Source organism: Melozone crissalis, unplaced genomic scaffold (assembly GCF_028551555.1).
Source record: "Melozone crissalis strain CALT ecotype California unplaced genomic scaffold, PUWL_Pcris_2 ptg000002l_1, whole genome shotgun sequence".
NCBI lineage: Eukaryota > Metazoa > Chordata > Aves > Passeriformes > Passerellidae > Melozone > Melozone crissalis.
In genome coordinates, this window is record NW_026535780.1 from 27,858,774 (window position 1) to 27,881,799 (window position 23,026).

Consider the following 23,026-nt stretch of genomic DNA (forward strand, 5'->3'; position numbering starts at 1 on the left):
CTGAAGGGCTTCATTCATTCACAGGTAGCAGGGCTGACAAAAGAGAGATGATGGGATTGCATGTCTGGGAACAGGGCCTCCTCACTCTGGTGGAGGGGAACTGCTGGCTTAGGGATTGCCATCCTAGGAAGATGAAACCCAAGGTGTCCAGCTTGAGTACCAAACTCCATTCTAGGCATCTGAAAATGCAGTTTAGTTGTTTTACTTTGCACAAGCACAGCTGAGGCCAGTCCTGTGCCCCTGGAGCGGAACATCTCCAGCAGCTTCTCCAAGCCCTGCTGCCCCCCTGCCTGCCCCTGGCACTCTTCCCATGCTGGCTGGCAGAAATTTGTGTGCCTTCCCTGGGAACTGGTGCAGCTGAGAAGTCACTTGTGTGGCCAGCTCACTTGCAAAGAGCTGTGACAGTGCAATGCAGGGCAGAGCAAGGGACAGGGATGGGCTGTTCCAGGCTGAGCCAGAGCAGAGCCTGCACATGTCCAGCTGCTCCTGACTGCTGCTCTCACAGAATGCTGCAAGTCAAAGGCTGTGACCCCTAGCAGCACATGCTGTGCTTCAGCTGTGCCCGTGTTTGCCTTCTGCCCTAACTACCACCAACAACAGGCCCTTGGACAAGAGGTTAAATGGGGTGCTTGGGATTTCCTCATTCTTGACTGGGAGAAAAAAGACAGTGGGAATGCCTGAGATGGAGGGTGGGTTGCTGCTGTGTGTGTACATTACTTGTATGTTACTTACTTCTGCTATAACCGTGACATTACAAAATGCAAAGTGCAATGTAGGCTTCCAAGGTTCCAGTTGTCCTTCCTCTTCTAGTCAGGTAAAACATTTTATTGCACTACTTTGCTGCATTTTGGGTCATGGTAAACTGTAAGCTCCTTGTGGCAGAGAGGGTGTCACTGGTGTGAGGCACAATGCCCCAGATATTGGAGCTCTAGCAGCAGTGGGGGCCTCGGGGAGTGCCTGTCACAGAAAGGACAGGAAGGAAGAGTTTCACTCTTGTTGAGTGCAGAATTAGTCATGTCTGAGACTGCTTGATTTTTGCCAGCCTTTTTGAAGGATTTCATCTTTGCCTGTTGCCTATGCAGCTCCTCTCCCTCCATCTCCACCAGCTACCCATCACCTTTAGACCCCCCTCCTACTCCTCTGTTTTGATTCCATGCCTGATCCTTCCCTTTTGTCAAGAGATCACAAGCTCCTGTCCCTCATTCTCTGCATCTCTCCTTTCTGACCTCCCTGACCTTCCTGACCAGCCTGCCTGCTGACTAGGGCTGCAAATAAAGGTTAGGTAATGAGCAAACTCCGTTTCCCCAGATTTAAAAGAGAAACATCCAATATTGTCTTCTTCTAAATGCAGAGGCAGATAAATTAAACCAAAAGGTATTTGGAGCTGGAGTGCAAAGGGGAGATGAGAGGTGGGAGAAGAGGCCAGCAAAAGCCACCCCTCTCCTTTGGAACTGTCTTTGGCTTACCAGGAGTACAGGTTAAGGTGAGAGTCCAGATTGCTTTGGCAATACCCTTTTATACCACATGTAGTGACTCTTGCTCAAAAGCAAGTATATGGACTTGATTAAGCTTATGATTGTTGAAAGGTTTTTTTCAACTAATTGAATCCAAATAAACTTACTATCTGGAGGAACCAGGAATGTCTACAGCAGGGCTAAAGAGATGGAGAGTTCCTCTGGGTTTCAGTGTACTGCCATGCTTTGTGCATCCCTTCTACAAGACTCAATGAAAACTGTATTTTGCTGATGACATCAAACTGTGCCAAAAGATACAGCTGAAGGGGAGTAGCTGCTAGAACATTAGTTTCCAGTCTTTTTGGACCTACAGCCTACTGCTAGCCTCCAAAATTTCCTACAAATCACAATTTCACAACTCATACTTTAAACTGAAAACACTACAGAGGCACCAAATGGCGATGACAGCCTACCCACTCTCTATAGGACATCAACAAGGCTTGAGTAGAGCAGGAGAACCACTGGTCAAGAATGAAGGAATGCAGAGGTGGAACAAAAGTGCTGATTCAAAACTCCACATGTGCAAATCTTCACTGACTACAAAACCAGTTGGAGGTGAAAGAGTCTCTGGGGTAGTTGGGTTCATTGCAGACTCACCATGTGGGATGTGGTTACAGATGTCAGGGGTTTCACAAAGTCTTCTTTATTCTAACTAAATGATTTGGTGGGAACTTTCGGCAAGAACTACAGGTAAAAGAAACCTGAGAAAACAAAGTCTGAGAAAAACATCATTAGGTCAGCTACAGTGCCAGTAAAGTGGCATGTCAAGAACGGAGAAGAGAGGCAACACCAGACTGGTAAAATGGCAACCATCAGCTGGATATTACAGGAACTGGCAGGTTACATGCCAGAATAATATGCATTTTGTGGCAGGGGCCACGTGGACAAACTGGGATGGACTGGACTCTGCTAATCATGGACTATGTCACCCAGTGCAGACAGAAGTTGTTGAATAAAGAGCTCAAAGAACGCTTAAAAATATCAAAAAAAAAAAAAAAACCAAAGGTTAACAAATCAACAGAGGAAACAGAGGAAACCAACAGCTGGCAATCGTGAAAGGTGGGATGAGGAAAGGATCAGCTCTGAGGATTCATTGGATAGATACACATGGAGATAATACATTAGCTGTAATCTTGCCAAAGATTAGGTGAAAATGAAAATGCTGGTGGTACTGCTGCATTTGGATTTCAGAAAAAACCCCAAGCAACCAACTAAGCAACAAACCAGCACTTTCCTGGAAAGGCAAATGCTTGCTTGGAAAATACCAAGAGCAGATCTAGACTCAAACCTTGGATGCATCTGACAGCACTGCTACTGCAGAATGGCATATGGGGCTTAAACTTATTCTCAGGAAGAAAGAGCTCACTGGGTGTTAAGTCACTCCTTACATATGGGTGGAAACTCGTAGTAATTGTGCAATTTCCCTAAAAAAAATCCCCAGAGATCTCAGTTCAGTATTTTGCTTCTGCAGCCTTTCCTGCCTTTGCTGTTACAGCGCTTTTCACTTGCAGTCCTTGCGCTTCCCTACATCATGTAAAAATACGATTATTTCTTTTGCTTAAAGACCTTGGTACAACATTAAAAACCCACCAGTAACTATGCCGAAGTTCCTTTTGCCAAAATACCTGTCTTCTTTAGTCACGCTCACTTAACGAGGAAAAAAAAAAAAAACCAAACAAGACCAGGATGCTTCAATTCCTCCTTTTTTCCACCTTTCCAGGCCGGCCACCGGAGCATCCTCCAGCCGCGCAGCCCCCGTGCAGCAACCGGGGCGGCGGCCGCAGCATCCTCCGCCGCAGCGCCGGCCCGGCCGCAGTTGCTCCCCGCTGCTGGGGGCGGCCAAGGCCCCCGGGGCCGCGGCACTGCCGCAAGGTGGGCAGCGAGCGAGGCGCTGCGGCGGCAGCCGTGCCCCGCAGCCTCCGCAGGGCCGGGCCGTGCCCGTGCCGAGCCGTGCCCGTGCCGTGCCCCGCAGCCTCCGCAGGGCCGTGCCGTGCCCGTGCCGAGCCGTGCCCGTGCCGAGCCGTGCCCGTGCTGTGCCCCGCAGCCTCCGCAGGGCCGTGCCGTGCCGTGCCCGTGCTGTGCCCCGCAGCCTCCGCAGAGCCGTGCCGTGCCGTGCCGTGCCCGTGCCGTGCCGCGCTTGCTGCCGGCCCGCAGCGTCGCCGCCGCCTCCCTGGCTCCGCCGCCGGGCGCGGGGACATGCGCAGTGCCCGCGCCGCCCTCCGCGGCCGCGCTCCGGCCCCTCCGCCGCCTCCCCCGACCCTCCCGCCGGGCGGAGGAGGGGGAGGGAGAGAGGGGGAGGAGGAGGAGGAGGAGGCGGGTAGGGAGAGAAAAGGAGAGGAGAGAAGAAGAGACGAGAGACGCGCCGCAACTTGCTGCCTCTCCTCCCTCGGCTCCGTGGCCGCGCCGCTGCGGGCTGCGCTCCGCGGGAGGCGGCGGCATCCAGGGACGCTCCGCTCCGCGGGGCCCGCGCCTCCCGGTGAGTTGGGGGCGGTGCGCGAAGTTGCCGTGTCCGTGTCCGTGTCCGTGTTTTGGGGTGCTGGTGCAGTCGCTGCGGGGCCGCTGCGGGGCTGTCCCTGCGCTCCGCGCTGCGGGCGCTGCGTACGGGCGGAGCTGCGGGCGGCAGGAGCGGACACAGGTGCGGGGCACGGCCCCAGCCCCGGCCCCGGCCGGGCCAGCTGTGCGGATCTCCGCGGCGCGGGGTTACCGCGCCTCCCCGCTCCCGCCAGCCAGCCCCTAACCCTGTTTCCATTGAAATCCTATTAGGCAGTGGCAGGCTCCGGTTTGTGTCGCTGTGGCATCTGCTCTGGGCTCGGAAAGTCTCGTGGAGGACTGGGGCGAGCGGGGCTGCTCCTCCGGCAGAGCTGCGAGCGCAGATTGTCCCTAACGCCGAGTGCTGCGCGGGGCTTGCGGCTCGCAGGGCTCCGGAGAGGGAAAACAGAAACTGACCCACGGGCACAGCAGAAAGTTGTGCAGCTTGAGATGCTACGGGCGCTAATGGGGCAATTAGCTAGATAAACAAATGTAGTGATTTATAGGTGTCTGAACTATAGCACTTTGAAGATAGAGCTCTATAACCTTTCATTCTCATCTATCCTTCAGAGATTTGGTTATAAGGAGAGTAACGTATCGTGTGTGGTGCTGAATGCACGAATTGATTACATTTGTGAAAGGAACGGCCTTTGAAATAATACTAAGTCATTAAGCAATAAATGCAGAAAAGGAGTGAGACAGAGGAAGAGCAAAGAAAAAATCTTGGCAGAAAATATTTCCCCCCTTCCTAGCAGCCTAGGAAGCCTTGTAGCTGTGCTTGATTAACTTTTATCCAGAGTTCTTATTTTATGAAATTCAACTTCAAAAAAACAAGCACTCTGTGTGAAACCAGAGGCAAATCCTCCTTAGTCCTCTCAAAGTCTGTCTGTGTAGCAGATAAATGATGATTGGAGCAGCGTCTGTTAAGAGAATTTGTAGAAGCAAACACTGCTAAAGATACCCAGTAGGTAAATGGAAGTACTTTGTTATTGTGTTTGTTTCTCTTAGGTGATACAGAACAAGACGTTTCAAATTCCAGGGGGTTTTATTTTACATTTTTAAAAATTTTTCAGGTGCACAACTTCGTTATTGCAAAAGTGCCTCTCCTAATTGGAAAAGTGATTTATTCAGGTCTTAGTTTATTTAACAAAGGCCAAATTCTGCAGCCTGTGGGGCCTCTCCTGTAAGGGGTGAGTGTCTTTTGCACTCATTGAAAAAGAAAATAGTACAGCGTGTGTGACACCATGCAGGCCTGAAGTACTAGAGCAATTTTATACTTAACCAGCGTTTCAACACAGATTTTTATTAACATAAAATCAATATTCAGGTCAGCAGTTAGGATCTGCAACTTCCAAATGAGAACCGGGTCTGGAGGCAACGCATTGCTCAAATGAGTAAAAGTTGTGGGACATGACAGTCATCAAACTCACCCATCTTTTGTTTGGTTCCTTTTCTGAGATGTCATTCAATGAGGAAAAGAAACAGGTAATCCATTGTGTTTTAAGGCACAGTGCTCCTCATAGGCCTCATTGCCAGGCATTTGGAAGTGCATATGGCTTTAGATCATGTATTGTGTACAAATGACTATTACTAGATAACTTAAGTTCTGAATTTATTCTACTATTACAGTTCTATTGATCAGAAAGTGGCTACTGGATTCCAAGTCCTAAACAAGGATGATCTGAGAGTTAATTTATATTTTAGGGAGCACTGAGGAGTCCACAAGAAAAGCCATCAAGTTTTTCTTGTTGGATGTGCAGTGGCATTTAGTTTAAGGAACTCTCTTTCTTGGGGCACTGACATTGACACACAAAGGAGTTAAATGAGTTTATCAGCTCATTGATGCCCATGGTGGAGTGCTGCAGAGTTCAATGGCTGGAACAGGACAGTTATTTTACTTCCAGTAAGGATGGGGATAGAGAACTGAGGAGCTTTTTCAAAGTAGTTCCAAACCCATGGAGTTTGTAACTGTAAAATATAATGCAAGAATAAGATTAATAGACCAAGAGGACTCAAAACCATGTGACAATTAAAACAGTAAATCATTCAAATAACACTACCCATGCCCCTGCAGCAATGCCTCTGCTTCCAGGTGTTGAGAATGGGGCAGGTTTCAGGCAGAGGATGCGAGGGTAGCTCAGCCCTGGAGCAGCAGTGGGGAGGGCAGGTGTCCCGGAGTGTGGTGGTTGTGCTGGGGCTGGGAGGGAGCCCAGGCAGGGTGAAGGGGAGCAGAGGGCTGCCCCTCACCCTTATCCCCAGGTTGTGAAGCTGAGATGGGGAGTGGCCCCCTCCCATGATTTAGGGTGTGCTGAAGGTAAGGCCCTGCATGGAGCCAGCAGGGAGAGGTGCTGGATGAGGCTCAGGTTGCACAGCCTGTGGCTTGCAGGCACTCTGCCCTGGCTGCTTGCTGCCCATCCAGCATCCCAGGGATGCCATCAGTACTGCTACTGCCTTATACTCTCTATAATAATGCCAAAAAAGTTCTGGTGAGGGGAGAAGCTCAAGTTTCTTACAGGGGAAAATGGTCCATTTGTAAATGTTCATATGATAAGATACTGCTTGCATGGAGTGAAACATGGAAAGGCAAGCAGTGTACACTCATTTGTGCAATACTATGAGAAGTAAACTCTAAATTTTGAAATCACTATGCAGTCATGTGGGCCCATGGAGGACCTGTGAAAGCTGCAACACAGATGAGGAAGCTGAATCCCGATTTGGCTGCCAATTTACTGCAGGTAGTTGAGATGTCTTTGGTTGCTGCTCCCCCATCTCCATCCTGGTACCCTTCATGCTCTGAATTGCTGTGCTGTGCCAGAGGTTCTCCATCAGTCACTCCTTCCCCTGGTCCGTCACCTCCCAAAATCCCCATGTGCCATGCCAGCAGTGGTGCCCTGCCTGTGAACTGGGGTGAATGGCAGCCTGCAGGTGTTCAGTGACTCCTTCAAGGCCCCAAACTGCAAACCCCTCTGCAGTTTCATTCTGCTTCTCTTCTGTGGTGAAGCAGTTTTTTTGGCAGCACTGTTCCCTCAGTTACCTGGGCAGGGGTGGGCAGGCTGCAGGTGGTGGGACCTCCAAAGCTTGCTCTGAGAAGGTGCACCCAGCACAGCTGTGAGGTGGATGATGAGTGACAGGAGGTGTGCCTGTGCTTCATGGATGTGATATAGCCCAGTTTTAATTAAAGCAGGCACAGCAGATTATTAGGGTAGATAAATACTGCCTTGTTACAGCCCTCTTGGGTCGTATGTAAGCAGTATTCGTTTAGAAAGGATGAATGAATAGTCAGTGTGAAGGATAAAGATCAGCATTGTTAATCACTCTGGAAGTCTTCCGTGGGAAAGTGTAAACTCATGAGGAAAGATAGTGCCCATAAATGTCATTTAAATATTTAAATAAATGGAGGATAAAATTTTGATAATAAAGGCATGCAAGTACCAAGTTATGTTTGGGTTCCTGTCCAAGGTAATGGGACTTGTACAGTTGGCCTCAATCGTTGATAGGCTGTGCTTCTGCTTCATACTTTGCTAGCAGTAATGAAGAGCTCATCTTCAATGCCACCTGGGGGGGAACAAAACTCCTAATTTTTCTTGTCAAAGCGCAGAGAAAAACTTCAGAAACTTGGGGGGCTATGTTTGCTTAAGATCTTGAGCTTCAGGAGGGGTTAATGCTTCCCTTGTGGTGTTTGTGCCAGGTGCCTTTATGGGGGCTTGAGTCAGGGGAACTGAGCATCCAGCTGCAGCTTGTTGCTGTTGATACATCTGCAGGGTGGGAAGAATGACTCTAGGTGGGAAAGAGTGGGTTTCCACCTCCATTAATAAGCAGAAATTGTGCATCTACCGTTCCTTGATTTTGTAATTCTCACTAAAGTTTCTTTTGCCCTTTCATACCTCTCAGAATGCCTTACAACTGTTGGGGAAAAAAAAAAATCTGTGTGCTTTCATGTAAATGCAATGAGGATGAGCCTTTGAAAATATATCTAGCTGATGTTGATGAATAAACAAACGTGGCCAGGGTAAATCGTTTCATCTAACTTCAAGAGCCACGCTGTAATGAAGTAAATATAGATGTACTTAATGGGCTTCTTTCATCCAAATATATAGCAAACCCTTTAAAGTAATGCAAACAAATCCAAAATGGATTTCTAAGTGGCTTTTTATTTTTTGTTTTCTTAATATTGGAGCAGTTTAGTCTGGCTAGGCCAGGAGGAGAGCTTTCTCCTGGGGCTGTGCAGATGCTGAGGTGAGTGCTGGCCTGAAAGGGAGAGGGCAGTGGGAATCTGAGAGACCCAGCTCTTCTCCTGGGGTGCTGTGCAGTAAAGGCAGGAAGTGCTCATTGCATGTGGAGTTTCAAATGTATTTACATGATGAGGGTCTCCCCAGACATTTCCCTTTGGAGGGCAGGTTTCAGACATGGCTCCAAGAGGCAGGGACCCTGCAGGGCCTGCTGTCTGCTCCTCCTTGGCTGTGCTCATTCCAGGCAGCACCAAGAGCTCTCCGAGCTCAGGATGACTGGCTGCCTTCCCCTGGGGCCACCTGGGCATGGCAGGCCACTGCTTGGCCAGGCACAAACCTGGCTCTGGGGCTGCTCTGCAGGACACGTCCTGGAGTGCACAGGCGGGTCCTGGCTCAGAGCACCTGAGCTGGGAGTGAAAGGTGGCCTTGGGGCCATCAGGACACAGCCACAGACAGTCATTGAAGTGGGACAGAGGAACCACTGGTGGTGGTGACTTTGGTAGCATCCTGTTGGCTGGAAGCTGTGGGAAGCTGGAGCTCAAAGCGTGGTTCTGCAGATCTGGGCATTCACTGCCTGCTAGTGGATTGGGTTTCATTTCAAGTCTTGCAGGATGACTGTTTCCAATGATAGCATTTGTAAACAGATTACTGACTTTTTGTGCAGAGCATTTCCTGCACATACAACTGTTCGGTTTCACTGCCCTTGCTTGTAAAGAGTGTGTAATGTTTGCCTTTCCCATATCACGGGACGAGTTTTCAGATCTTCTCTTTAAAAAGCACAGTTGTAAAACACTTTTATTTTAGAAGGAAGTCTTTGTTTTAAAAAAGATTAAACCCAGCTCTGGAGAAGAAGGCCTTTACTTGGTCTTACCTTTTCTTAATAAGAAAACTTCAGATCCATTTAGTCCCATTGTTGAGTAAAATCCCATTCACAGCTGGGCAATATTAGAACTTGAGTATTTGACTATTTAGACAACTGCATCAGCATAATTACAGAAATTCTTCAGGATGAGATTTTTCTTTGCTGAGATCTTGATGGATGGGAAATACTATAGAGAATAATTTCTATGAGTCTTAGAGGACTTTTGTGAAAGATATTTAAATCTAGAAGACCACTGTACTTTGAAAAACGTAAGGGTGATTTACTGATGTCGGACTGAACTCACTGTTTGATGCCTCAGATAATCAGTCCAGTCCAGTTTAGCTCGCATCTCGTTGTGTTGGGCCGTGTGTACAGAAGTGAAATGTATTAAAAACTGCTCAGCTTCGGATGTGTTCATCTGGGGATTTGCTCATAAATAATTGATAACCCTCTGAAACGAAATCTCTTCATTACCCCGTGGATTGCTCACCTCTTCCCTCCCGCACTCATTGTTCTTGCAGGCGGGGAAGGAGGAGGCGCTGCTTTAATGAAGGTGCACGTCAGCCTCTGCTGCTCCTGCCAGAGATCATCCAGCTAAACAGTGGCAGTGAAATGCTTGACAAAGATAAACAATTTATGGAGATAGGTGGCATTCCAGTGTTTTAGAGGAGCCACTAAGCTGCTGTATTAAGACTTCTTTGCATCGTAGCATAGTAGCAGCGTGTACATTGAATTACTGACTCAGTGAAGTGTTTGCATCTCGTGTGCTGCAGGACAGGACATCAAAGTAAGGACATCAGTTATAGCTGTAATATTTGGGCTTGATCTTTCATGATTTTACTGCTAAGGAGTAAGTAAGTATCCTTGCTCAGACTGTTTGCTGCAAATGGGACAAGGCTTGGTGAGCAGTGCTTTCTCATTGGAGCCAGAGTGAGTTCCTGTTTACCAGACATTGATGTGTAGTGATGAATTTCCTTTTCTGCAAAAAGAGAACCATTCTGTGTCCACTGACCTAAAGCCTGAGTTGATCTAACAAAATCTTGTTTTAATGGAAAAAGTGTCTTAAATGTAAGTTCAGTTCATCTTTTTGATGACTTGATTGCTTCAGCGTTATTAGCCACATTCTGTAAGTCCTTAAAGGTGCAATACTTGCTTGCATTTAATAGCCCTAACTATTGCTAATGTACAGGAAATGATCAAATCACATCATTAAGAGAGAGTCCTGACAAATCTTAAAGCCATTTTAATGTGAGGTTTCAGATGTTACTCTTTTTAATTGAAAGGTGAATGCTGTAAAGGCTTTGTCAGACTGCTGTTTCTAGATGACAGCACTTTCTGTGGACTAACTGAAAGACCTAGGGTGCTGATCCCAGCTTTCAGCTTCAGGATTCATAGCTCAACTCTTCCTTTTTTACTTGGCAGAAGCATCTGTGGTAGTGTCTGGATTTATGTCTTCCAAAGAAATATTGGATCAATCAAAGAAAATGAAAATGATTTTCTGAAATGGTAATCACATTCTAGCTGGTACTGGAAAGAACAGAGCCTTTGCTCCTTCTCTAAACCACGAGATTAAGCTTGCTTATAAAGGATTAACAGAGCTCTCTTCTGTTAATTCGTAGTGGTGTAGTCGAAGTGCTCGATTCTACATCAGTGGAAAATCCATTATCAATCAATGGGAATTTTGCAGCTGAAGCCAAATGGATTAGAGGCTCATGGTTCAGAAGTGACTGAGGGAGAGAAAGCCCTGGATATGCTTGTTGCCACACAGCTGTGAGCCACTGCTGGGGTGTGCCCACGAAAAATGGCAAAGCAAGTGTTGAGCTGCCTCAGGTGGGCTCTCTCCAGATGTGAGGGGGCTGGTGCCTCGGGGCAGGGCTGCAGAGGGAGCTTACGTAGGGTGGTGCCAATATTGGGCTGTTCCTCATGTCCAAGCAAGGTGGTTTCCAATGGAAAAGGCAGAGAAGGGTAACCTGAAGCCTTCTCCTAGGGCTTGTGGTGTGGCTGGGGGAGAGTTAATGAGGATGTCAGTGAGAGCAGGAGATAAGAGCCATGGAAAAGGGGTTCAGCTTTGGGCATAAGGGGTGCAGAGGAGCACTGGTGCCTACACCACGCTCTGACGCCTGCCACTGCTCAGGCTGCCACCCAGGCACTCTGGTTTAGGAGACTGGAGTGTGAGGGAGAGACAGGAACACATAGCTGAAGAGGTTGTAAAGAACTTGCTGCTGATGGTGTTGTGGGTGATTTCCCAACAAACTGCACTGTCTACCGAAGTTTGTTCCTTCAATGAATAACAGCTACTTTTCCTTCTAGCAGAGTGCATAGACCAACATTCAGACTGTCAGAGCCTGCAAACTAGAATGCCTGTGGTTGCAGACTTACTTTAGTTTGGAATATTCACCAAGCACATTCCAAAATATAGTTTCGCTTTCTTTTGAAATGCTGTCAGAGAGGTTAGCCTAAAGAAAGTTCTGATCCCGAACCTAGATGTGTGGAATTGCACAGTCTCCATGGCCTCTACTGCAACATTTGGTAGTTACTTTTCCACAAATGGAAGCTAATGCTTCAAAAATAAAAAACTATTCAGAGTAAAAATTTCAGAGTAAAAATTACAGAGTAAAAAATTAGTTTTTACAACAACTTGGTAAATGTACGTGTATTGTTTTGATCTGTTATTATGGGCAAGGTTGTGTCACTTAGTTTGGCAATTACAGAGATTAAATTAGTTTTCCTTTACTCTTTTTAAATGCAAAATAATTGAACACACGCCATAGAAGGTTGGGGCTCTCATGTTTGTAGCTTCATCATTTATTAATCTAACACATTAAATGAGAGGCTTTATAGACTTGCTTGCCTAAGGAAAAAGAAGAAGAAAATACAGAAAGGCCAAAGTGGATGTGTATGTATTCTGTCTCACACTTTGATGTGCTGTCAAATATTGCCTGATTTTTAGTACACTTGGTAAGAAAGGACACTGCTTTGCCACCAGAAAGGTAAATTGTGACCTCATGTTTAAACAGTCTGAGTAAGCTCATATTTGTGTAGGCAAAGTCACTTGTGCAGTTCCCTTCACACTTTACATATAGGAATGTAATGTTGTAATCAGACCAGCAAAATAAATTTCAAATGAGAACCCTGTAAAAAGGTGTATTTTGAAATTATCTTGGCCATCTTAATTGACTCCCCTAGTTACAGGAGGGGCTGTCCCTTCCCGTGGCTCAGCCTTTTCAGGAGATGGTGTTGGCAGCAGTGCAATAACAGCTCTGTGGGGGCAGATGTGCTCTTCTTTCTTACCTTCATGTAGCTGGAGGGGATTTGAAAATTGGTTATTTCTCTCTGTCTCTGCAGCTCCAAGTAGCCCTGACACTGCCAGCCGTGGATTAGTGAAATAAATCCCACATGTTTGTACTGAAGTGGAAAGCATAAAGAGCATTTCCTGTCTTTTCCCCCCCTTTTTAATGTGTCATTTTCTGGCTGGCACAGTGACCTCCATTTCGTGCCTTGTGAAGGGACTTGTCACAGAGATTTCTCTGTGGGTGGATTAATCACTCAGGGGAGCAGCAGCATGTGGCAGCATGCATGGGGACCTGAGGTAAACAGTTACCTATGGACCACCTGTACTGAATGTGGATTCAAACATTATCTGCTAATGCACTTGGACTTTTCTAATATGATTTTCTTTCCCTTCTGTTTTATCTGTTTTCTTAACTATGCCCTTGGTAATCAAAAGGGATGCAAATATCTAGTCACCTTTTGGTGTTTATGACTGTATTTGGAAGAAAATATTCCTGGCAACTTAGTACAGGAAATCTGACAGTTCATTGGGGAATGGTTTTATGCTAATGTTGAGGTACAACAGTTTGGTTTTTCAGGGTACCTTGGACAGTTTGTCAAGTCTTTTAAATTGTTCCCATCAATTATATTGAAGGAAGTGCAAGAATGAATCATCAAGAATTGAAAAAAAGAAATTAATTATATTTCATACTTTTGATTTACATTTTGATATCAATTGTATGTTTTAATTTGTGTGAGTGAGCCCTGAAGCTCTTACTCACTTGTGACTCCATCTTTAATGTTGCTTGACAAGTCCATTTCATTCCTAGAAATCTAATACACCAGGAATTGATTAGCCTTAACAGTCAGGTGAATGATAGAGGAGGTGGTGATATCTGGGTCTGGTGTGGGGTGATTTAATGGATGCTGCTTTCCAGGTGATCCTGTTGTCATTCTTCTCAGCAGGTTTGGCTAAAACCACCCCTGAAGAAAAGCTGGGGAAAGTAAACCAGAAGCAGAGGATTGGTTTCCCACCAAAACAGGAAGCCATTATTATGAGGTATAAATAGCTATATTATTTACTTGGCAAAGTGGGCAGGCAGCAAATAACTCAGCATTTCTGTGTTTCATGTTTACTCAGCACTCAGGCACAGCATGTACAAGAACATGATTTCTGGTTCTCAACAGGCACATCAAATCTGGTCTGGAGAGAGAAGCCCAGGCTGTGAAATGGGTGATGGAACTTTCAAATTCCTGTAGGGATGGCCCCAGGAGCTGGCTGTAGCTACCCTGACACATCAAAGCCCTGGGGGTTTGGACCTCAGGTTGGCAATCTGGGAATCTGGAAACCCTTGGTTGATTTTTGTCATTTTTTGCTTCTTCCAGCTGTGGGAATTACTGAAATATTAGTTCTTGGACAGTGGTGAAATTAGCACAAGTTGTTAGTTTTAATCAGCAGTAAATGTTTTATTCAAGAAACACAGTAAACAAGAAAACTTGTTTTCCTTTGGTTTTCTGAGCTAGGTAGAAATTATACATTGCAGTGGTGTGATTCCCTGAGAAGCAGAATTTCAAAGTCTTGGTAGTTTCCATGTTCCAGCCAGCATGATACGTGCCTTACTCCACAGAGCCATTGTATTTCCTATATTAAGTATTAGCTTGTATAATTAATTACTCTGGTGCTTAAAAACAGTCAACCACTTTAAACACCAAAGGCTTTCCTTCATTAGATTCTAGAGAAATGAGAGAAAAACCCCAACCAACCAACCAACGAAAAAAACAAAATCCAAACCCCCAAAACCAACCAAAAAAAGTGCACACAGAAAACCCTTGGGAATTTCTGGGCTTTAGCTATCTGTCCATAGGCAAGAGGAAGTTGATTTTATGAAGTATAATGCTAATGTTTTAGTGTTCATTATTTAATAAAAATTATGCTCCCTGCGGTTCATCAGCAGCTGGCACTTAGACTGAATTCAGAAAAAATAAGTGTGAAGATTGCTGTGGGTAAATGCTCAGGACAAGAGCTGTGAGATTGATACCTTTTAAACAGCTGGCTACCTGGTTTTATTTACACTCCAGTAACTGTGGTTTGTGTCTGCACCAGCCTGACTGCATGCAGAGGGGAGCAAGCTCTTGCAAAAAAAAAAAAAAAAAAGTCCGTTGTATGGTAAAGAGCGAGGTTTTGGTGTCAGGGAGAAGAGTAATGCTGCTATCTCTTCTTTCCTGTATCTGGTGTTTCAGTTTAGCACAAGAAAAGTGCTGGGGCTGAAACTTAAACTTGTATTTTCTCACTCTCCGGCTTGATCTTCTCCAAAGGATTGTTGTCCCTCAGCTCCGGGAGTGATGGTGTTTGGTACAGGAAAGGGTTAACTTCCAGAAGCACAGCCTGGCAATTCAGTGCCCCTGGAGCTTTGAATGAGGAGATGCTGATACAGTGCAGGCTGCAGGGTGGGCCCTGCTGGGGCACACCAGGACCAAGGATCACAGGCCCTGACCAGAGCCGGCCTTCCTGCCGTGGCTGGCCCCAGCTGAGCAGTGCTGCCTCCAGGGCATGGCACCTTCTGCTCTGCTGCACACAGAGGAGCTTGGACTTATCCCACATCCACAGCTGAGCTCCTGAGTGGTGGTGCTGGGAGCAGGGGAGGAGCACCCCCAGGCTCCAATATGTGCAGGGGATGACTGTTCAGAAGGCAGAAAAGCTGCAGGGGTTCTGGTGGACACCAAGTAGAACATGAGCCAACAAATGAGCCCTTGTGGCAAAGATAAAGTGTGTCCTGGGCTGCATTAGACAAAATCTTGACAGCTAGTGGAGGGAGGTGATCCTGCCCCTCTTCTAGGCACTTGTGAGGCCACACCAGTTCTGAGATCCCCAGTACCAAAGAGAAATGCACATATTGGGGGAGTCCCACAAAGGGCCATGAACATGATTAAGTGACTGGAGATCTCTCATATGAGGAGAGGCTGAGAGAGCTGGGACTGTTCAGCCTGGAGAAGAGAAGGATAGGGGAGAATGTTGTCAATTTGTAGAAATACCTGAAGGGTGGACACTAACAGGACAGAGCCAGGCTGTTTTCAGTGACGCCCAGTGACAAGACAGGGGCAATGGGTAAAACCAGAAATACAGGAGGCTCCTTCTATAAATGCTTTTCCTGACTGTGCAGGTGGCTGAGTACTGGCACAGGTTTTACTGGGAGGCTGTGGAGTCTCCATCCTTGGAGGTATTCAAGACCCACCTGGACACAGTCCTGGGCAACCAGCTCTGGGAGGCCCTGGTTGAGCAGGGATGTTGGATCAAGTGACCTCCAAAGGTCCCTTCCCACCTCACTGTGATTGTGTGACAGCACCAACTGCACTCTTTAGCACCTGGGCTGCATGGGTGGTAGGGACTACCTCCATACCTCCTTTGAAGGCACAGGTTTTTTAAGAGAGCCTGTTCTAAAATAACAGTCCTCTTGTTTGTTTTTTAAAAATTTGAAAAAGGTTCTCCACTCTCACTGAAAAAAGGATAGCGAAACACTTCTCAGTTTGCTCCCACTTCTTCACCTTTCGTTTTTAAAATATAAAATCTTTTCCATGTTCCCTGGATTGTAAAGCAGAGGAGCAGGATCTGCTGTCTCCTGTTCCTGCAGGATGCGTGCAAAAGAGCAGTTACTTATCACTGTTTTGAATATGCAGGTGAAAAATAAGGGAAATCTCATTCTTTGCAGACGCTTGAGCCTGTAAATGTTGGACAAATAATGCTTATTGTGCAAACCCCTTGTCTTGCTTTTTTGAAGTATGTCCTTTCCTTTAAAGCCTATTGCTTACTAACTGTTTCCAAGCAATTTGTAGCTGGCATCATGTCCTGTGTGCCTCCACAACATAGCAGATGAGATGCTGAGGTTAGCTGTCATTAATAGGCCCTTAGCAGTGTCCTACCCAGGACTCAAGGCAGGAGACTTTTATCAACACAAGCCTTCTGTAAACCACAGTGGTTAGGTGTGTCACTGCTTGTTCCCTCCTCCTGGTGAGTTGACACCCCTGGAAAGGAACCCCACCAAATGTGCTGCTTTTGATGCGCAGGGGAGGAGTGGAGCTCTTATCAGTGACCTCAGCCTCCTCTCCTTGCCTTGCAAGCTGATTTTGTATTAATTACAGGCATAGCTTTAATCTTCGTCAACAGGATAGCAACTATGGTGTTACCCTTGGACTGTTGATGTTCAAATTGTCTTTATCTCCTGATTCGGAAAAACTGGGACTGAAGTATTTTGCATATAAATTTACTTTGTATTCATGGGTTTTAAAATTTGCTGAGAGGCTGACCTTAGACACATACACGTGCTGCCTTCTCAGTGTAAATATTATTGCCCTAGTGCAATCCTTGGAGACTGTGGTGGCCTTTCCAGCTCAGGATTAGTTTTTTGAGGCAAAAGAGGAGCAGTCTTATGATAAGCTGTGTGGTTCTCCCAAAGGAGAAGGAGTCTTGCTGTTTTAGGATAGTATGAAATCCCAGCCTTTACATAGGTCTTCCTCAATTAAGGCATTCTCAAGAGCTTAAGTACTATTTAGGATTTGAATATACTTGCAATAGCAAAGACTTCAAAAGAGAAACAGCTGCATGAGTGACAGAGTGGCTGAGATCTCAGTGAGCTGCAAATGGATGGCAACATCTTCTTTTTACATCTGACCTAGGAAGTGGAATGTAGACTTAGGTAGGAACAAGTTTAGCCAAGAGAAATATCTCCAGAAAGGAGATTTTGTTCTTTGGCTTTGCTACCTAAAGTGTGCCATATAGTAAGAAAAATGCTTGGGGGGATTGGAGTTCATACAGTATTTTAGTTGATTTAAAAATACTTAGGAATGTTCAGAAACAGACTTTTTTGTTAACCACAAGGTTGCAAATGTTGACAGGCATAGGTGTATATGAGCAATAACTACTGAGTAGATTTCCATGATAACTGAAAATGTGGATTTCATGTCACTTTTTAATTTGCATTTTATGCCCTGTGGTGGCTTTGGGGGGATTATATATATGAACCCATGGTGCAGAGAGATAACTGCATGGATGAAGTGACACTTGGTGCTACATTTGCTCTTTATTATACAAGAGGTACATTTGGTTTTAGTTTTGGTCATGTAAAGATGCTGCAGTCCTAAAGCTAAGAAGAAATATTTTGTTATTTGTGTCTTTTAATTGAAACCAGTTGATACAAGTAAGACATGCTAATATCTGTAGCTATTAAGAAAATAAATTGGTTTATTTTTCATTGTATGTTTTATTTGCCTTATGCGGCTGCACATGTGACTCAAGCAGTGAACTCAAGAATAACACTGCTGTTGCATTTAGGCACACCTCTAATACAAAGAAAATGCACTTCAAAACTTTGAAGAGTTTCAGAAAATTTCTGAATTAGTGTGTAAAAATGTATCTTTTAACCTCAAGGGCTTTTTATGCACTGAAATACTTGTCCCAGGCACAAGTAACAGCAGATCAGTTGAAAACAGGAGAAAGTCAGAAGAGAGAAAATCAGTATCCTCAGGCTCAGCATGGGAAGCTGCTTAAACACATTGTAAAAGTCACTTAAGGCATGTGTATGTAAGCAAGCAGAAACAGTGGTCTGCTGAAAGCACAAATGTTAGGAGTTACTCAGATTACAGAAATATCCTCGAGCAGATGGGTATCTGCCCCTAATGATTCCAACAAAAAAAACCCAGCCAGACTTTGTTGAATTGGATGCAAGCTGAGCATGAACATCTGAAAAAGACTTTGAAGAGTAAAGAGTTTGCAACATAAAAGAAAATGATGAACTGTGTATATATCTATGAAAAGGTTGATACCTGTAAGAGCACTGGAAGGCAAGCAGGGTCACCAGGCAGGACATCAGAAAAAATAACTCAGTTGAATTGGTCATTGCAGGAGAATTTGGGCAGGTGTTGTGTTGAGTAACAAAGATGAGAAGGTGTCAAACTGCTGAGGTCTCACAACAGAAGTGCTGAAGAAAGCTGGAGAACTGAAAGTTGAATACAGAGGTGTGACCATGAGTTGTACAGAGCAAGGCCAATGCTCTGAAGAGGCATCACTGCTGGCAGAAAACACAGCACACATGTGGATGCTGCAGCTGTGATTTGTGAATATGAGGAACGGATTGCATTTTTAAAACCCTGAAATATTTGATTAGGTGGTGATTTTGAGCAGGCTGGCAGTGGCAGTCCTGGGAGGCTGTGGGTAACCAGGTGGACAATTCTTTTCCTCAGCCCACTCCAGCTCCCTCCTTTTGACTTCTGATGCTTCCCTTCCAGGCAGGTGAGCACAACAGCCCTGCTGTCTCCAGTTCTTGTTGTCCTGCCTGCAAGCCCCTGACTAACTCCACACTCCAAGTCCATCCTCCCCCAAACCTAGCTCATTCTTGGTAAGATATTCATCTTCAGTCTCGCTGTGATTTGTGGAAGTGCAGAAAAATAATGTGAAAAATAGGTGCTTGGCCTTCTGGATATTTCATGAGAAGGCTGTATTATTTGTAAATAATTTATGACTTTGAAGCCACACACTTTCTCCCCAGGTTATATGTCTTGTATAACTGAACTGGGTGATTTACCTTAAATTGCCTATCTGCCATGCATCTTGAATCTCTGTAGAGTGCTGTTTCTCCTCTCCTGTACAGCCTTCACCCGTGGATGAGAGATTTGCATAAAGTGATTTCTTCATGTAAATGTGATCAGGCTGCAGCTCCAGCATCTTCTTGTAATGGATGTACCAATCCCCTTGAATTGGGCCAGTGTCTATCTTGGTAATTGAATCTATTTGTTTGTTGCTGTAGTTTTGGGAATTGCATGTACTGACACACTTTTGCTGCAGCCTTCATAGCCTTTCCTGATCATGCGGCTTCTTTGCATAAAACAAGAAGCAAGGCTTGGGATGGGGGTTGGTCATGCTGCAGCTCAGGCAGGGGCTGGGACAAGAGCTGGGGGGCTCCCTGGGGACACCCTGGTTATCTGTGCTGGTCCTGAGCCAGGAAGCTGCCCCCCCTGCCCTGCCCTGTGGGGACAGCCTGCCCAGGGCTGGGACAAGCAGTGTGATTGGAATGGGGCATAAGCCACAGAGATAAGGAGCTCTGCTGCTTTGGTTGGTGTCATTCAGGCTGTGACATGGGCCTGCTGCAGCCTCTGAGGTGCCAGACTGTGTCAAGCCTCTGCCTGAGAATAAAACAACCAAAGCATCTCACAGATTGTTCCTGCAGTCCTCTGCTCCCCGTGCAGACTGTCCCCCATTTGTTTGGTGTTTTCTACCCCTAATCACTGGTTTTGGCTGACTCTCTTCATTCATTGTCTCAAATCTTGTTTCCCTTGCCTCACTTTCCTTGCTTTGATTCCCTTCTGTTCTTCCAGCTTCTTCTGTACCAATCTTGTCCCAGCTTCTGTATTCTTCCTGGCACCCCTCTTTCCCCTCTACCTGCACCATGAATAACTGAGATAATGAGACACAGCACTTCCCAATTACTTTGTATATGTATGCATATGTATGGCCTCACCCACTGCCTTGTCTCTCATCCTTCTGCCCTTTTCTACAGCAGTCTCTTGAGGATGGGATTATCTGTGAGTGTGTATTTAGCATATTTTCAGTGCCACAGTGTGCATAGCATTGAGTAATGGTATACATGCTTTGGAAACCTAGAGCTGTTCTGTAGTGTTCATAATGCCTGACAAGTGACCAGGTAGCCTAGCTTGTCATCACCTTCAGTAAGATGTTTTCCTGCATTCAGGTTGTCATTGCATAGTTTTATATTTTTGAAGTTGGAAGGATAAATTAATAGTCTGTATTTTTCATTCTTTATTATGATTTTTATGCTAGTGTTAATGTGTTCTGAATAATGGTTTATGGGAAGTGTCTGTTAATTTAGGTAATGGGGATAGTATTTTGATCAGGTGTGTGGTAAATGCAGAAGTTGGAGGGTATTTTTTGAAGGCTTCTCCATCTTTCTATAATTACCAGATAGATAATAGGAACTTGCCAGATTCAACATGCTAATGATTGCCTTCCAGCTTTGAGAGAGACAGAAATTATATGCTAGCAGTGTCTGAACGAGATGCTGCTGTGGCAGTGTAATAAAACATACCATACTGTGCTCTCCTGCCATTGTGTAAACATCCATGAACATGTCCTCGGTCTTTCAATACAGAAAGTAATGAAGATGAAGCTAAATTTACTTTGGGAGTACTCAAATGGCTATTGATGGCTTAGGAATGCTGGGTTGTCAATAGTAGATGAACTGCTTTGTTGTTGTCTGTCACTTTGCAGGGCAGCCTCATGAATCATGTTTAGATAAAAGGTAAATGCTCTTACTGTCCCATTTTGCTGTTTTAAATTGCTACCTCTGCAGCCTTGTCCACAGATTCCCTGAAGCCAGGGACAGCTTGCTGCATCTCTGGACCTGAGATGCAGGGTATTTTCTTACTGGTGCCTTTTTCCACTGGCTCTGGCCTGTGCTGCCTGATTAAAGGCAAGTCTGCTAAGATCCCAGCATGTGACAGTGATCTGCTGTGCTGGCTGTTCCACAGGCAGCTTAGCACTGCTCTGTGCTGGGCCTTCAGGAGCACAGGAAAGAAAACTGTGTGTGGGCACTATTCTTAAATATATCACATACCCTTGGTGCCTTGCAGCTGGGTCTAGAGTAATGGGGAAGGGAGCACTTTGGGTGTTTTGCCACCAGCTGCTCTAGTAGTTGCCTCTTGCTGTATTTCACTTTCAAAGGAATAATTTGCAGCACATGAATCCCTCTGGGATGGAGAGAGTTCTATCCAGTATTTTCTTCTAAGATTCAGTCAGTATGGTGGATTATTACAGAAGAACATCGAGACCTTTAGTCTTTCATATTTATTGCCATTGAATTGGGAGTGTGTAAGCAAAGGAGCAGTCTGTGGTAACAGATAACCTTTGGGCAAAGGAAAAAATAACAGTAAATAGTATAAGAGGCAGCAGCAGCATTTCTAAATCTGCAGGAAACAATCTAATCCTCAGTTAATATAAAGCATGTCTAAAATCACTGGCTTTTTTGAAGTTGGTGTCTTTGTTTCAGAAGTAAGCTGTGCAGCCCCAGGTGGTGGGAATTTACTGAGATGTTGCTACAGAAAGGTTTCTGGAGATACAGGACAGGAACCTTGCCTGTTTGCTCAGGAGCTGTGAACCAGATCACATGATGGTGTGTGGAGCTGATGTGTACTCTGCAGGAAAGGGAGGAAATTCTGGGAGAAAGCTTTTGTAAGCTTATCCTGATTTATTCTGAAAACCCCATCAGTTAGATACTGCTGTTAATGGTGTGTTATACTGGTCAGTGTTAGGAGCAAGAGGCAAGGCTCTTCCAATAAAGAAATAAATGTCACCATCATTTTTTCCAGGGCTCTACACATCAGTTCTGTGTATTAAAATGGACAAAGACTACAGCACAAGGGGGTGGTTGTGTGCCTACCAGTTGTAATAATTAAGGGCACACTTAGACCAGTGGGCCAGTACCAGATCTGGGTGTACAGTGAGTATGACCCACCAGAGTGAAACTGAGGAAGTGTCCCAGCACTCCTTGTCTCCCCGTCCATTGCATCATGGTTTCTGCAGGAGTAGTGCCTGGGTGAGGGGTTCCAAGGGAGCCCCCTACAGCCCTGATCTGTAGTGACAACAGCACCTCAGTATTTCTGGCAAGTTTGGGGCATTTGTTTACTTAGGTGGGTGTTTTTCTCCTTCCATCACAAGCACTATAAAAAGATCCTGCCACCCATCTCATGCAGTTTGCCAGCTGTGTCCCTGTCTTGTCTAGCAGAGGCTAAGGGCCATTTTTTTCCCCAGCCCTGTGGTAGTCCTTGGAAAGCATTAGCTATGCTGGAGGCACTTCAAGGCTGGGAGGTGTCAGTGCCCTGCTGAGCTGTAGCTGGCTCCCCACAGCTCTGCTGACCCTGGGTATGAGAGATCACAGGGCAGGCCAGGCTGGTTTTCCAAGGACAGTCAGGGCCCTGTGGCAGACCCTTGAGCCATTGGCTTGTTTAAAGAAGTCAGTCTGAACAAAATCCGTAACTCACGTAGAATGGTGTCACGTCCTTAACAGGGACAGAGTGTCACCATTTCATTTTAAAGAACTAGCCTGTAATTGTCTGTTCATTTTATTGCTCTACTGCTTTGTGCTATTGGTGCCAGCAGAGATGAGAAATTAGGTAAAGAAAAAAAGTATGTTCTAGCCTGCTTGTCCCTAAAGTGCATGTGTTACTGTGGCTGGATTGCTGCACCCAGTCATGGGCCTGGCTCTGGAGAGGAATATGCTTCTGTGATACAGGCTCTTGTCTAGTTCTGCCAAAAGATGGTCTCTTCTGACCTTCTGCTTTTGACTTATGCCTCTTTCCTTTCTACTTCTGCGTTGCTTGTCTTTTCCTAAGCCTTATTCTTGAATGTTTTCCTCATACTTACAGCTCTCCAAAGTGTATTTCTCCCTGCAGCTGCTGTTCCCATCTTAACAATCTGTATATTGTATATTTTTCTTTTTGTCCCAAAGGACTTCTGTTACTTTCCTGCCATTCACTTGATGCCCCATTGCTGCCAGTCTCCCATGCAGGCTCCCAGGTCTGTGCTGCTGCCTCCTTAGCCCTGTGTCCTGTCTCTGCCC

The 23,026-nt window shown here is 45.7% G+C and overlaps 1 protein-coding gene across 1 annotated transcript in view; it reads left to right on the top strand.

The window, feature by feature from the left end:
* The first annotated feature begins 3,752 nt into the window (after positions 1–3,752).
* Positions 3,753–23,026, top strand: part of PAG1 (phosphoprotein membrane anchor with glycosphingolipid microdomains 1) — a 105,090-nt gene continuing 85,816 nt past the window's right edge. The window contains exon 1 of the mRNA XM_054283896.1: positions 3,753–3,990. The gene's annotated coding sequence lies outside the window, so the exon portion shown is untranslated. The remainder of the gene's footprint in view (positions 3,991–23,026) is intronic.